At 44.1% G+C, this 15300-nt stretch overlaps 1 protein-coding gene across 3 annotated transcripts in view; it reads right to left on the bottom strand.

Moving 5' to 3' along the window:
• P2RY2 (purinergic receptor P2Y2) overlaps nucleotides 1–15025 on the bottom strand; it is a 289745-nt gene extending 274720 nt beyond the window's left edge. Inside the window, exon 1 of one of the 3 annotated variants that reach the window (XR_011284149.1) lies at nucleotides 14775–15011. The gene's annotated coding sequence lies outside the window, so the exon portion shown is untranslated. Of the gene's footprint in view, nucleotides 1–14774 lie in introns of all 3 variants that reach the window. The other 2 variants (XM_069640100.1, XM_069640099.1) reach the window with 2 other exon arrangements.
• Nucleotides 15026–15300: the final 275 nt, after the last annotated feature.

The raw sequence follows: 15300 nt of genomic DNA, 5'->3' as shown, positions 1-15300 counted from the left end.
TGAGCTTGCTGAACAACAGATTAAGCAGCCTGCTGTGTCGGTGAGCGCTGCTCTGCGATGTGCCCCTGCTGCTCTACGGCTTTTGGATGACTGCAATGCGTTCAGAATATGTAAACAAAGGAATGCATATTCCAAACGCAGCACGTGAGATGCTCTGGAGTCACACAACCGTGCCCCTCATTCTTTGTGTTCACAGCTTTTCAAGTGGGGCAATTTATACATTTGGCTCACTTAACAAGCCATAGTTTTTACACACTATGTGCTAAACATTTCAGTGTTAAGAATTGAACATGGGGCATTTTTATTCATCTGGCCAGCACAAGTATCAGTTAGCTGACCAAACCTATGCATTCTTCAAAGAGAATTAAAATGCCACACAGAAAGTTTTAAACTATTTTCTTTATTTTCATGTCTCTACGTGACACACCAAAACTTTTTTTTAAATATTACTTTTTAGTTACATATCCCTGGGAAGGTTAACTCTAATGTTCTTGCTTAAGTATTCTAGTGGCTGCTTTGGGGCATGGACTAAATGTATCTGCTCAGCATCAAATGTCTTTTCATTGTCTAAACAAGCCAGCCACCGCCTACTGCACACCAGATGGCAACTCAATGTCACCTGGCACCTTGATTAGGAAAGTAGAGCTAATTGTGGGTCACCATCCAGACAGTAGTCCATGGCAAATCAATGCAGTGATATGTTTGCAGCAATGATTTGTGCACTGCACAAGTCACCACCCTGTTGGTTAATGGTGTCTATGTGGCACTCCTGTATGTAAGAGCACATAAGCCTGTTTTTGTCGGATGTTTCCAATGTCCATACAAGAGCACACTGGAATGTTTTGTGTATGTGACTCTGACGAGCATGCCATACTGTGCCCACACTTAAAAACATAAAGCAATCGAAGAGGTTGCCTCAAATTGTAAATCCACTAGCCCAAACACCCAGATGGGCTGGTGCGTTGCTAGAGATGGGCTGGGGGGCTATGACCCTGGGTCTTTTGGTTATAGCCCCGGGTGGAAGCTCAGGCGCTACAAACAAAAGGCTAGTTAGTGCCGAGTCCCGACCGTCCCAACATTAACGTAGCCCCAGATCTTTTCAAGACCTATCAAAACCCCTGGCTTTCAGCACCTGCTCAAGAGATGCGCGTGCAACGTTCAGGTCCTCAGAGAAGGAAAGCTTTGGGAGACCCGGCCCGCGTTTCACGATTGCTGGGGATGCGCCTGCCACTTTTGGGCACTCTCCTCTCAGGACGGTAGCATGCATTTTGTACATGTTGCCAGTGATGTCTTTGGCACTCTCCTGCCAGGCTTACAGCATGCATATAGAGAAGGTTGCCAAAAACTGCACCCAGAAAATTATTTGCAAATCCATTATCACATTCAACAAAATAGGTTTGGTTTTCCCACTTCAGCTTTTTGTGAATCAGGCCCGGTGTGCTGGTTATGTTATGCTGATGCTGAATCTCTTTGCTGTTTTCTCAATTCAGGCTGCATGTAATCGGAACACCAAACACCCTCCTCCACTTTTCACAAGGTGCATCTCTTTCTGGGGCACAGTCGTGCTCTAGATGTGCCAGAGGGCAGATTCAGAGAGTTCTGGCCTGGCCAGTCTCCACCCATACCACCTCCAAGAGTTATGCCACCGAGCTGGTGGCTTTCCACAGCCACCAGAGCTGCCAGGCCCCCCTGAATGGGCCTCTTAAAGGTGACTTTGTCACACACCACTTGAAAATAGAAAATGCAGTTTTCTTGACTGAAACGTAAAATGCATTTTGAAATGACCATGAATTCTTCTTTCAAGTCAGAGCTCAGGGGCACTTGTAAGAAATGAATGGCTACACTTAGTCCTCTTGTGGTGGATTGTCATTCAACAAATACACAGTGGGAGCTACAAATTTGAAAAGCAGAGCTTTATAATCCAATATTCCCCTGCATACACGCCTTACTTCTTTTTAATGTTTTTATTGTGTTTATTGGTTAAATAAAACCTTTTACACAAAAACACATTAAATGGAGAAAAAGAAATAACAGTTCTTATACAATTATACAAATTCACTTTTTCAGGTAAGCTAAAAAAAATGTCAAAAGAGCAAAATCAATTACAAGAACACACTCTCAATGTCTTTAAAATTTCATTCCACAAATAATACAGAGTAAAATTCATCACCAGATTATCCCCCATAAAAATATAAGACCAGAATTCATCAGTATGGATAGAGTCCAAGGAATGTACCCAAGCACCATAAGCTCTTTCATACAGTATGTTTAGCTTTTTACAATTAGTAAATAGATGTCTAGGGGTTTCAACTTCCCTTTTGCACAATTGAGTCACATAAGATAAATTAATCAAAGCACCCAGATTCATAAATGTGGGACGTTGATCAAACCTTAAAAGAATTAAAGAGCGTGTAACCTCTACATTTTGCAGGTTCTTAATGTAATTACAGGGAGTATCCACAGGTCACTACAAATAGCTTCCACTGGAACAGATTGAGACAATCCTAGTGTACTCCTCCATATCTTTCTCTATGGAGTGCTTAGCCCATATAAAATGGCCAGCACCACACATGTATTATACAGTTGTATCAGCCCTTCCGTTGACTGACCTCCTGATTTTTTAATGAAAGATTTTATTGCTTTGAACTTCGTTAGCACTCTGTAAAAGATTTAGAGAAGATCTCTGAATTCATGTTATTAGTAATCAGTGAGCCAAGATAAACATAGCTCAAAACTTCCTCAATGTTTTCACCTTGTATAGAACAATTAAACCTTTGTATATTTCGTCTGTTCGATTTGATAGTCATAATCTTGGTTTTAGCTAAATGTATGATCAATCCATTTTCCAAGGAGAATTTTTCTAGTGCCTTTAGGCTATATTGTAGACCCAAAGCTCTTTGATCAAATAAAACAATATTGTCCGCATATGAGAGCCATGCCACCGGACATTGCACTATACGTGGTGGATTATTATTACAGTTCTGCAATGCTCAGCCTAAGCTGGCTAGGTATATGTTGAAGAAGGTAGGGGCTAATATAGAGCCTTGTTTTAACCCATGGTTAACCTGAAAAACATCACTTTTCTAATTCTAATCTGTACTGTATCATTCTAATCTGCTTCATTCTAATCCTGCTTCATTCTAATCTGTACTGTATCATCCTGATAAAGTGAGTTAGCAAAATACAAAATTTGATTACTCCGGTTTCCTACCTTCATTTTTTCCCATAAAGTTTGGCAATTTACAGTGTCAACAGCTTTGGTAAAATCAATAAAACACATATAAAGAGTCCTATTTCTATCCGGCAGAGTGCCATGAATGAAAAACATTAAAATCCATAAATTAGTAATTGTGCTAAAACCCTTTCTGAACCCAGATGATCAACACTTAAAATCTTCTCCTTCTCAATCCAAATATTAATATACTGTAAAAGTAATTAACAGAAGATCTTGGTACTGCAATCAATCATGGCCAGAATTCTGTTATTCTACGGAGAATCCTTGGGCCTTTCTTATAAGTTGGGATCAGCTGTGGCTGTTTCTAAGAAATAGATCACAATGCTCTGGAAAATGACAAGCAGGATTGTGCCCAGAAATTGTGATGAACCTCAAATAAAGCATTTGGCAGAGCATCCAGCCCTGGTGCCCTACATGGTTGTAAGTCTTTGATAATTGTGTCAATGTCTTCCAGGGAGATCTTAAAAAACCCTCTGTCTTCAATAGTAAAATAATTGTCATTTTTTCTAATACCCTCGCTCTGAAATATAATTTTAAGGTATGATTCTCCCATACCTCACTCGAGGTTAATTTCTCTCCCTGTTAGTCGATTCATATTCTGCCTATGGTAAACATACCAACATTTTTTGGAATCCTTTCTTATAGGACAGAGAACATAACTTTCCACTGGGCGGAGGCCACACTGTCTTTATGCATCTTATGCCAATTTTTAAAGTGAAGTCTTAATTTCCTAGTCTTGCAATGTTGCTCTGTGCCCACCTTCACATTTGTTTTTACTCAACGAATATCATGTGTCAATTGTTTCTTTTTCAGCGCCATATTTGGATCAAAAAACGTTGTGGTGTATTACATTTGCTGAGTGGAGCTTTTTCCTCTGAGCAATTGCGAGGTTAGAAATGAAACGCTGGATGATCTGATAAAATGAGTAATTACTTTCAAAGTTCTTAACATGTCCTTTCTTTAACAATTGCCTTCTGTCCTCCTAATTCTATGACCACTGTTACAAATAGAGAATGTTCCAACCAGTTGAGTAGAGGGAAGGAATGAATAAAAGTTAAGGGCGGCCTCCATTGCCACATGATCACTCAATTCATTTGGAATTTGCATAAAAGTGCAAAGCTAAGTCCATTTTCTATGTTACTGGCTATCATCTCATGAGGAAGGAGCGTGGTGGCAAGGGGCCAAAGCTGTGACATGTAGAGAGATGGGTTGAGGGGGCTGAGAGAGGTTTATGGAGTCACTAAAGGAGATGATGCAGGGGAAAGGGCAGCATGGTGAGAGGTGCCCAAATGTGTGTGTAAAGGGCACTCCTACACATTCCGGGCGCATTAAGGTGGCCTGAGGGTGGCGTGTTGGCTGGTGGCTTTTGCAGGTCCATTGCGCATGTTAGGAACCAGGGAGGAAGAGGTGTTATCACCTGCCTTGGCTTCTGGTCTTGTCTGCGGGGGCAGAAAGGCCATCTGGCAGTGTAAATGGTTTCAGCTGGAGTCTTGAATCCAAGACTTGGAGCCAAGACGTCATGCAACTAAGCAGACATGAAAAAAACGGCTTGCTTTGTGTACGTATTTATGCACGTATATATGCTATGCATGCATGTGAGGGGTTGCTTTACATGTCTGCATTTGTGAAAGTGTACACATGTGAAAGGGCGAGCATTGTGTGTGTTGTGGCATATGAGTGCAGGTGTGAATGTGTGCGCATCCAGGCCAGGAGAACAAGCCTCTGACTGAGGGTGAGGGCCACATTGGGAAACCCACTGTGGACCTTTCTACAGTGAATATTGCATGTTTACTGCCATTGTGGACATTGCCAACATACATTGCTGCAGCCAACATGATTTTCTTTACGTGGCGGCACCAATGTAAACCATGTTTTCTTACAGTGGCACAGCATGGCATTATGGACAAAACTATCTTGATGAGTGTTCTTTATAGGTGATACTGGCCTACATTGGTACAGCTAATATGGGCATGTTTGAGCAATTTTGTTTATATGGACATTGTGGGCAACAGCATCATGAAAATTGAAAGGATTATATCATGTTTTACGCCACAAAACCATTGTTAAACTGTGTGTCTTTTTACCCAATTTTTCACAGAAAGATTACTGTAAAATGCACCATTGTAACCAGGGGTGTTGCTAGTACTGGAAAAGATCAGGGGCTAAGCTTATGTCGGGACTGGCGGTATTCAGGGTTAGCAATAGCCTTTTGGTTGTAGTCCCTGAGCTTCTCTCTGGGGCTACAATCAAAAGACCCGGAGCCCCCCTGGTGTCCCCCCCCCCAGCAACGCCTCTGATTGTAACCCATTCTTTTAAAATCATTCTTCAGGGAGAACGTTCCTAAGCCCTTTTTAGGTGATTGAGACTCTATGGCTATGCTCGGACACTCGCACACATTCATGGCAAATAATGTTAACACACCCTCAAATTTGAATAAAAAATAAATAAATCACCAGCCGCCACTGTCAAGGAGTAATTGATTTTAGCTTTCGTTTACACAGTTATCTCTTCTGCAGTTGCAAAAAGCTACGTTTCTATGAACCTTGAGCCAGTGGGCACTTTACCAGTTTATTTATTTAAGAGCTAGTCAAAGGACACCACAAAATAAATAGTTTCAAGGCACTAAAAAGAGCCAGATGAAATGAGGAGAGGAGAGGAAAAGTGGGGTGTGGCAGCAGCAATGGTGAAGGAGTGAAGTAGTTTGCAAAGCGGCATGGCCACACAGCTTGGATTAGTAAGGCACGCAGAGTACCTTTCTGGGGTGTAACAGGATTGCGTTGTTAGAGAGGAAGTCTTTTATTGTAAATTCAACATTCTACTTTCTTGGAAACAGCGTCATTGTATCAACGAATGTATAAACAATTGGGGGAAAGTGCCAGGGAACATAATAATATCCTGTGTAATTTCACTGTCATTCCTTTCTTAATGCATTAACAAGTAGTGTATACCCAGAATTGCTTCATGGGCAGTGGTTTGTGTATGCAACTCTGTTGCAACTAAAATGGAGGTGTTGTCAAACTTGGTATGCTTTTGTGAATTTCAAACGTGAGCAAGAACCTGCATCCAGCAAGCTTTGCAAATGAGAGGCCTGACCAGTGGAGGGTGGATCAGCACTGGCTGAGACCCAGGCCTGACTGAAGATGTGTGGGGGTCCATTTCAACATGATTGTTGAACACCTTCCCTTGCTTAAAGCAGAAAGCAGTCTGAGACGCCCATGCATTATTTATAATGGAGATAAAGATCAGGTTAATAGCTGCCAATTTTCACGAGACTGCAGTGCCAGCAGGGAGCTGAAACACTGAATTCCAGCTGAATCACTATGAATGCTTCTTTGTAAGCAAGTGGCTGGGCTGATGTTTAAGAACCAGTGTTAAAAAGCAACAAGGTGAGAACATTTCTGTTTTCCCCAACAGAAGTGATGGCCGGGTGGCACACAGCTTGTAAAGCGAGCGCTGCAAAGCGCACACTCTCAGGTCCAGAATGCAAGTGATATATAGAGGAATATATTGCAGTGTTATTAGACTGATGGCTTGCAATACAGGCCCCCCTGAGGCTCGAGTCCCCTTAAATTTGAAAAAGTTGAAAGGCCCTGGCGCCGTCCCTGCTGCGACCCAAAAGCAGCCGTGGAAAGAATCTCTCTCGACCTCCTTGAACTGCATAGTGTACACTTGGTAAACCAACCTGAGCCTCTCTGGGTGGGTGTTGCAGGTTTGCCACTCCCTCTACTCCCACGAAAATGTTGGAAAATAAAATAAATGCGCTGTGGAGACAGTGATAGGGGCCACGACAGAACATTTAGTACAGCATCATTCTGGGCTTGGCTCCTAGCAATGTAAAGAGGGGACAGTCTTGAGAATGGGGAAATATAAGATGAGAAGCGGAGCAACAGAACCCTGAAGCAGGTGTGCACCCCACGCATACCTGTTCCCGCCCCCCCGCCCCCGATATTAGTGTTTGTGCAGGTAACTGACTAAATGTGATTACTGATCATACTGCCCAGTGTCCTGAAGAAGGCCTTGCAATAGAGAGAATGCTGAAAATGCGTAGATATGGCACAGGAACATCTGCTATACTTTTTGAAGGGTGCCCCGGCATAACTGAGTCTGGTTCTTTTGTCTCGGGAGGATAGCTCATGGGCAATGCGCTCGCTGTGGAAGCAAGACAACGTGGAGAAACACAGGTTCGATCCCTGGGTCCATGCTTAGAAACCTCTGGATATTAAGTGTGTTATAAATAAGCAATTATAATAATTATAATTTTAACATGGGTACCAGAAGGCTAAACTCGTACAAATGGGAAGCATTTTCTGGTCTAGGGTAGCAGCATTGATGTGTGGTTTGTGCTGGGAATTTGCAGATGGGCCTTCAGTCACTTTAGGGGTCACTTTGAATATCACTGCTATTTGGCATGCTTCTCAAAAGGTGCGAGAGAGTACCCTGGGAAACTCGCTTTGGGTTTGTGCAGATAGATGGCACACTGTTCTTGTGCCCACTTCTTACGCCAGGGGCTCTTGGCACTCTGTGGAGTAGATCTCTTGTTGTGCCATGGATTCCCAGCAGTGGAGAGCGATGCCTGGCATTGTGCTTCTTTGCGGGCTTGGAAAATAAATAATAATTGCCTTTTTATATAGCGCTTTAATCTAAAGCACTCTACATAGGACATGTTTACATACATTACTATTATTATCCAATCGAAATTGGTACTCATTTATCGAACTCGCAATGCTGAGTTGGCCTTGCTGGGATTTGAACCTGTGACCTGCAGATCAAACACAGATCACAGCAACTGAGCGTTTAAGTTGATGAGTCATTTTACCAGCAGCGGCCTGAAGGTCAACTTTACAGCGCATGTTTTTTTTTTATCTCCAAATGGGGCAAAATGCCATTGGATTAACTGGAAGCTCTAAAAGGGCACCAATGAAATATTCCAATACTTCAGGGTGTGCCGCAGTACCACCCAACAGCAGCAAAGCGTGTGGGCGCCAATAAGAAAGACTGACACTGGGTACAGGGCAGGTAAACACTTGTGCAACAGGAAGTGACACACTGATACCGTTTCTCTCACACGACATCTACTCTCATCAGCAATCCAACGGCAAGTGAAAGAACGCCAGAAGGCCAGCCCTTTGCACTTACCAGGCCCTGCCCCTTACTCTGGTCTTCGCCTGAGTGGGCCAACTTTCTCACTAAAGGTATCTGTGTTTGCCCACAAGATCGCAGGTTCAAATCCAGGCAGGTCTCCTCAGCCATTCCTCCCACTGAGGCCGAGGAAAAGGGCTCCACTGAGTGGGGCAACCGTGTACATCTGTAATCCGTCTATAGCACCATGCAACCCCCTGTGCGGGTGAACATTGAACTCTGCACATTACGACATACAGGCAAGAAAGACTCACCAGAAAATAAAACCGAATCGGGCTACTAATAAATGTTAACGTTCTGCTATTGTCTGGCAGGTACATCATTTACATATGTATAGCTATAAACCAGTGCTGTTTTAAATATTCTAGTATTCTTCCAATTGTATTAGGGCTCTGATGCCCATTTCCCTGAATTGTGCACTCTGAAATGGTGAGTCTTGTGACCCACGTGCACCCTAGATTACTGGTAGGGTTATCATCCGAAAGCTCCACCTGTGCTGGTGATTCTATGACGTTTGCAATTGGCATAGTCTCGAGAGGATAGCTCAGGGGCAACGCGCTCGCTTTGGAAGCAAGACGACACGAAGCAAAGTACCACAGGTTCGATCCCCGGGTCCGCGCTTAGAAACCTCTGGGTATTAAGCGCGTTATAAATAAACAATTATAAATATAGTTATCTTAGTTTCTGCACTTCTCCTGGTTATCCATAAGCATTGGGACCCCCTAGTTTTTGGGTTGCCCCGTAGCGTCTGCAGCTTTTGGAGCCACAATTCTTGGCATTATAGCTTAGTGTTTGCGCCAGTCAGGGCGGCCCACTTATTTTTACAGCGCTCTGGGTGATCTCCTAACTGCTTCGCCTCTCTGTGCTAAACCCGAAAATGTGCACCCCTTGAGCAATACCCCAGTATTTGCGCCTCCCGCGTACTGCCTGGTTTTTATATTTATCACAGCTCTTCTCTAGCATTTGACCCTTTCCGAGTTATCCCCTGGGACGTGCACCACTGGAGTCTTGCACCAATAGGCCACGTTTGTCAGGAGTCCATTTGTGGAAGAAGACCTCTAACAAAAGTCTCTCTCTTAAGAGCTTTGACAACGTGAAAAGTAACCACTCCATAAGCAGACACCTCGCTCAGAAACTGGCTGTATTTATGAATTATGAAATAGGATTTGATCTATACCTAAACACCTCACACGTTATTCCTTCCAAATACCAGTGGCTCAGGCATCATTGGGACATTCTATGCACTTCTTGAATCACTGTATAGAGAGGTGCATTAATAATGCATTAATGAATGGCTCCCTGAGATATTATGTACGTTTTTTTTCTTCAAAGGAGGGTGCTATTTAATTATTGTGAAAGGTTTAATTGTAACCATGACAGAAATAGAATTTAAAAACAATATATATGCAGCAAAAGTGTAACACATGCTTATTAATGAGTAACTAAACAGAAAGGTGTGACAACACGTCAGTCAATCATAACTACGGCCTAGTTACTGTAGTCCATAGACATCACTGCTGGATCATTCTGTAGAGAATGAGGGGTTCACCAGTGACGGAGCAGTGTTAAAGTGGGGATCCCACATGGTTGCAGCAAGGCCAAACTGCTGACACCCCAAATGATCCCGTTCCAGAAGTATTGGGTATACTTGTGTACTGCACGCTGTTGCGTTTCACAGGTGGGACTATAGAATCTTAATAGATGCAGTTAACAGCGAGCTTTGGGGGCTCACAGTTTAAAAGGCCACAACTAAGTGGAATTCCCTTCGCAGCCCTGGTGAAAGGCTCCCTCTGCCTGCACCGGACGGCCACATGGTCAGGGGCGATGGGTCTGGTCACAATAATAAGTCTACATGAATTACTAGGCTGTGGGTTTATTACCCATTAGCAAACCGCTGTTACACGCGTGTTACATAATAATTACACATTCATGAATGCATTGTTACTGCACCTTACTATAAAGTGACACCGTTATTTCATGAGTGAGAAAGTGTCTGACCGGCCTGACCAATAAATGAACGCCATACACCTCTACAGGCCGGTAGTCGAAGTGCACGAATAGCAGGGTGGAGCTATATTTCCTGCTGGGCCGCCCCCAGACCCCACAAACCCAATCACCATGCCCCCATCCGACGCACAATACAAACCCCCAAATAAACACACCTGCTGTTTAAGGGAATGTTCAGTGCAGAGCACTGAAGAGAAGTTTCAGCTTCTTCCTACACGTTTATTTTCAAACTAAACCATTCCGGAACAGTTTCTTTATAAAATAAAAGTATAGGAGCAGTAAAACTTTTTTTTATTTTTTAAAGTAGAGGAGCAGCGCTCCCGCCCCTTCGACCACTTCTGGCAGCCACGACGGTGACCTTATATGGAAGAAGGAGGAGAAGATAGCTGAGAGGCACTGGGCTCATTAAATGTGTATATAATCCAACCAGGTAAACCTTCCGTGCTCACTCCAGAAACGTCACTGATCAATGCACTCATTAGAATGATGCAATTATGTTTGACTGGTTGGGAGTTTAGTGGAGTGGTTTTGCCCCACAGTTTCATCTCTACACGGAACATTTAAAGCATTGCATACGCGTGCCGCTGTTTTGACAGAAGACATTATTTCAAGGAAGTTTACTTAGTTGAAATGATTTAGTCGGGGAGGTAATTCTATCGATGCAATGAAGAGTTAGAGGGCATGGAGAGAGAAGGAAGGGGCCCCAAAAAAAAGATGGGGGAGGGGGAATCGAAATAATCGAAGCGAAGTAAATTAAGTAATTTAATTCATCGAAATAACATAGAACCCATTTCCTCTCACTCTAGAACAAGTTGCCTCGGTGTGTTTCCTGGTAGATTCCCAACCCTACTTCCCAAGTGTGGGGACCCTCAGGGGCCGCTTCCATTGTCAGATGGATAAGTACATTTGTCTGATCCTTCCCAATTCGAAAGCAGTTTCTCATGGGAGTTTTATTAATGGTAAGATAGCTCAGTGGGTTAAGCGCTTGCTGCTGTGATCTTTGTGGGATCTGCAGATCACAGGTTCGAATCACAACAAGGTTGACTCAGCTTTTCATCCTTCCGAGTTTGATAAAATGAGTACTCATTTTCATTGGGTAATATAATTGTATATACAACATTTCTACGTGAAGAGCTTTCAATAAAAGCACTATATAAGTAACAAGTTATTATTACATCGATGTGAAGGTTTTCTGCACATTTTGACATGTCTGGGTTGAACAGGTCTCCTAATACGCTACACTATCCTGGTTGCCATGGGTTCAATGCGTCAACTGTCCCCCCCATACAATGGTTGTAGGCCAATACATTTAAAGTTTCTTTTCAATTTCACTCCCACGCAGTCTGATGGTTACAGACACCATGTAGCGAGGCTATTGTATGGTGGCCTAGTGGATGCATTGCATGCAATGGAACCAGGACACTCACTCTTGGAAATCCCAAGATATAAAAATGTAAGAGCTAGAGGGAGCAGCTTTAAAGTTTTAGCCCCCAAACACTGGAACTCCCTTCCGTTAAACATTAAAAATGAAGCTACTTTCCTTCCATTTCAAAAATCTCTAAAAACGTGGCTCTTTAACCTAGAGTAATCCATTTTACCCTGACTGCTCTTATCACATGTGCTACTGTAGATTACCTCTGCTTTACATGTATCCATTTAGCTCAGCAGCAACGTGTTCGCCTTGGAAACAAGACGACACGATCGATCCACGGGTCCGTGCTTAGAAACCTCTGGGTATTTAAGCGCGTTATAAATAAAAAATACTTCCCGTAACAGCGCCCGCCGGCTGTGTGAGCACTTTAAAAATGCAAAATAAATAAATAAATGAAACGGTCATTCTAAGTATGTATTTTGTTGCGTGTAACTACGCCGTGATACCTCAGGGTCTGGGCGTATTATAAATGTTAAAAAAAATAAAAAATAAAATAGGGATGAACGCGTTCAACCAAAGCACCAAAAAAAGTGATGATATGTAATAAAGATCTTATTAGAAACTGTTTCATAGTTAGGAATTATCAGACCAATGTATTTATCAAGCCATCATTCAAGGCCCTAGGCATGGGCGGGTCAAGGGTTCCCGGGGCTTTGGGAGCCATCGGAAGGCCACTCCGTGGTTGCGCCAAATGCAATTGTCCAGTGTACGGATGCAACAATGGGACTAAACAGATTCCATGCATTAGGTAAAAGGTAGCATTGCAGTGGGATTGCAATGTAATAGTATAATTATTATTTTTTTATTCAAAAGAAAATGTTTTTAGTACACAAGGTACTTTAACAAATTATTCTCGAAGTCACCATAGCGGTATGCTACCACAAAGTGAAACAAGATTGTTCACAAATTCAAATCATTAGCACACACAGGACTGTGCAAGTATGCAAAGCAATTCAAGTCATTAACAACACCCGTATGGATACCAGTACACATGTTTCGTAGATCACCTTAACTGGAGCACCCCAAGCCCCACTCTCTTGGTCCTGGGGTTCCCATAGTATTGATCTCCGTTACCATTCTTACTGACCTAGAGAGGGGGAATCCGTGTCCCTCCCCTTCCGCCGCCCACTTCAGTGCCCAAGGCCTGACTCTCTGGGTGAAACAGGCTCTACCCCATATATATGTACCCACCGCATTCATTGTAACATAGCCATTAGTCCCTCTGCACTATGTGTCCACAATCTGTGACCTTTAGCACCCGTGCATCTCTGTAACCCACATGCGGTGACTAAGGTCCTTGTTTTTATGTTGTACTTAATGTATCAGTTGTAACTAAGCTTGAAGTATACTTATCTCTGCTGCGCCCAGCTACCCAAGGGTTCTGAGCGCATTATCAATTAAACAAACATCCAAGAGAGACACTGCCTGACGGCGAGCCCCTTCCTCCCAGCACCTCCTCCAGGTTTGGGGGTCATTGATATATTACACTTCTGGAGGGAGTGCAGGGACAGCGAATAGAGAATCTATTGATGCTAATAGCAGAGGTGAATGCCATTTCACTGTCAGACGGACGACCACCCTATGCATCCAGTGTCCCCTTCTAAGAGATAGCTGATCACTGCCAATTTCACCTTTAATGGTATTACTAATTAATACTGTAGCTAGTCATTGCCATAAGTAGCTATTAGACTGGGACCCATTCGTGTAAGATTTCAGACACAAATAAGGAACGGGGCACTCACAATGAGCACCTGGGATGTGCCTATCATTGGTGGCCTGATGGTCTTTACTTGAAGTCAGAGCGGCGGAAGAAAGGATGATGGAAAGGAAGGAAAGGGGATAGGAAGGGGTGACAGACGCAGGGAGGACAGAGGGAAAGAATTTATGAAAATGGGAAAAGTGTAAATAGAAGCAAAGTACAAAAGAGAAAGAAGGGATGGTGCGACAGAATACAAAAATAAAAGAGAAAGAATTTTCAAAGAGATCATAAGAGGAATAAAGAGGGAAGGAGAGATGGGGAAGAGAGAAAGAAAGCACAAAACATGAAAGAGAGAAGACTAAGGGGGACAGAGAAAGAAAGAAAAGGAGAAATAAAGTACACAAGAGTGAAAGGGAACGAGTAACAGAAGGCAGTAGAAATAAAAATGAGCACATGAGAGTAAAAGAAGGATTGAAAGAAAGAGCGTGAAAGAGAAAGTTAAGAAGCAGAAGGAGTGACAGAGTGGTAACGAGAAATAAAGGGAAAAACAATACTAAGTGAAAGAAAGAGGGAAGGGGGCATAGAGGCAATGGGAGAAAGAAATGAAGAAATTGTGAAGGAGGGAAATGCGGTCAAAGAAAGGACAACTAACTATACGAACAACAAACTAGGAGAGTGGCACAGACAGAGCAACCGAGAGGTGGAGGCTGAGACGGGGAGAGCTATGGGGTCATGGGGGAGAAAAGGGGCGAGAGACAGAATATAGCGAAAGAAAGAGGGCGAGGCAAAAACACCAAGAGAAGGAGGTAGAGGGCAGACAGAGAGAAAGCAAGAAGAGCGAGGGCGAAGAGAACAATAGAGGTACCCGGTGAGAGTGTGTATTATCAGTCACGTACACAAGCGCTATGAAGCGGGAGCAGCAGCGCTCCATTGCACGCCGAGGTACATGGCATGGAGAGCCTGGTTCACGTTAGCACGTGCATCGTATTTACAGGTCACGCTCCGCCGAGATCAGCTGCAGATCATTTGTGTGTGAGTACCTTTCAAGTGGTCGTCTAGATCCTCGAACCCGCAAGGAGCTGCAAGGGGACCTCTTTACAGCCCACCTGCAGCACCCTTCCCCCCCCCGCTCCCGTACGAAACGTTAACGTGAACGTACTATACTGTGCAAAACTCAGTTTCCCGTGCGTGTCCCAGGGGAGAGCTCCAGAGAAAGCTACGCGCGGAGTTACCAGGCTGCACCAGTGAGAAGTGTGCCTTACCGCATCAGGTGTGTCCCGGGAGTCCTGGGTTCTCCTCTCCCCCTGGATGCGCGGGCCCGCGGCTGCCAGTACCCTCATGGCTCAGCCATGCCAGCCCTCTGTGCCAGTAGTCGCCCCCTGTCGCTCTTGGCCACGGGAAAGTCCCTCTGCTGCAGCCGGGACCGGCGTGTGACCGGCTGGGTAAGATTTCAAGGGGAGGGAGCGACTTCCTGGTGAATCGGCTCCCGGCGGTGGGAGGGCTTCTGTGTGCCAGCCTCGCTCTCCGCGCAAAGTTCCGCGTTAATGGCCCGCCCGGGCAGGCCCATTCATGAAATCTGCCGCCGTGTCCCTGGCATTGGACCCTGTACGGCCAAGGCTTGTTAGTGGAGTGCTTTATTATTTCCACAACAATGAACCTAGTTCTACAAAATGTCCGAGCTAGTGGGGTGAGGTAGGGTGATGAACTGGGGGGAACAGGGTGCAAAAGGGAGCTACGCCAGGCTCCTGGGTGCTGGGAAGGGCCCCAGGTAAACAAACCATTTATTTT

The sequence above is a fragment of the Ambystoma mexicanum genome, chromosome 7q, assembly GCF_040938575.1.
Source record: "Ambystoma mexicanum isolate Mex_15411 chromosome 7q, UKY_AmexF1_1, whole genome shotgun sequence".
Taxonomy (NCBI): Eukaryota; Metazoa; Chordata; class Amphibia; order Caudata; family Ambystomatidae; genus Ambystoma; species Ambystoma mexicanum.
Note: the sequence above shows the minus strand (reverse complement) of the source record. Positions and strands in the feature narration are given on the sequence as shown.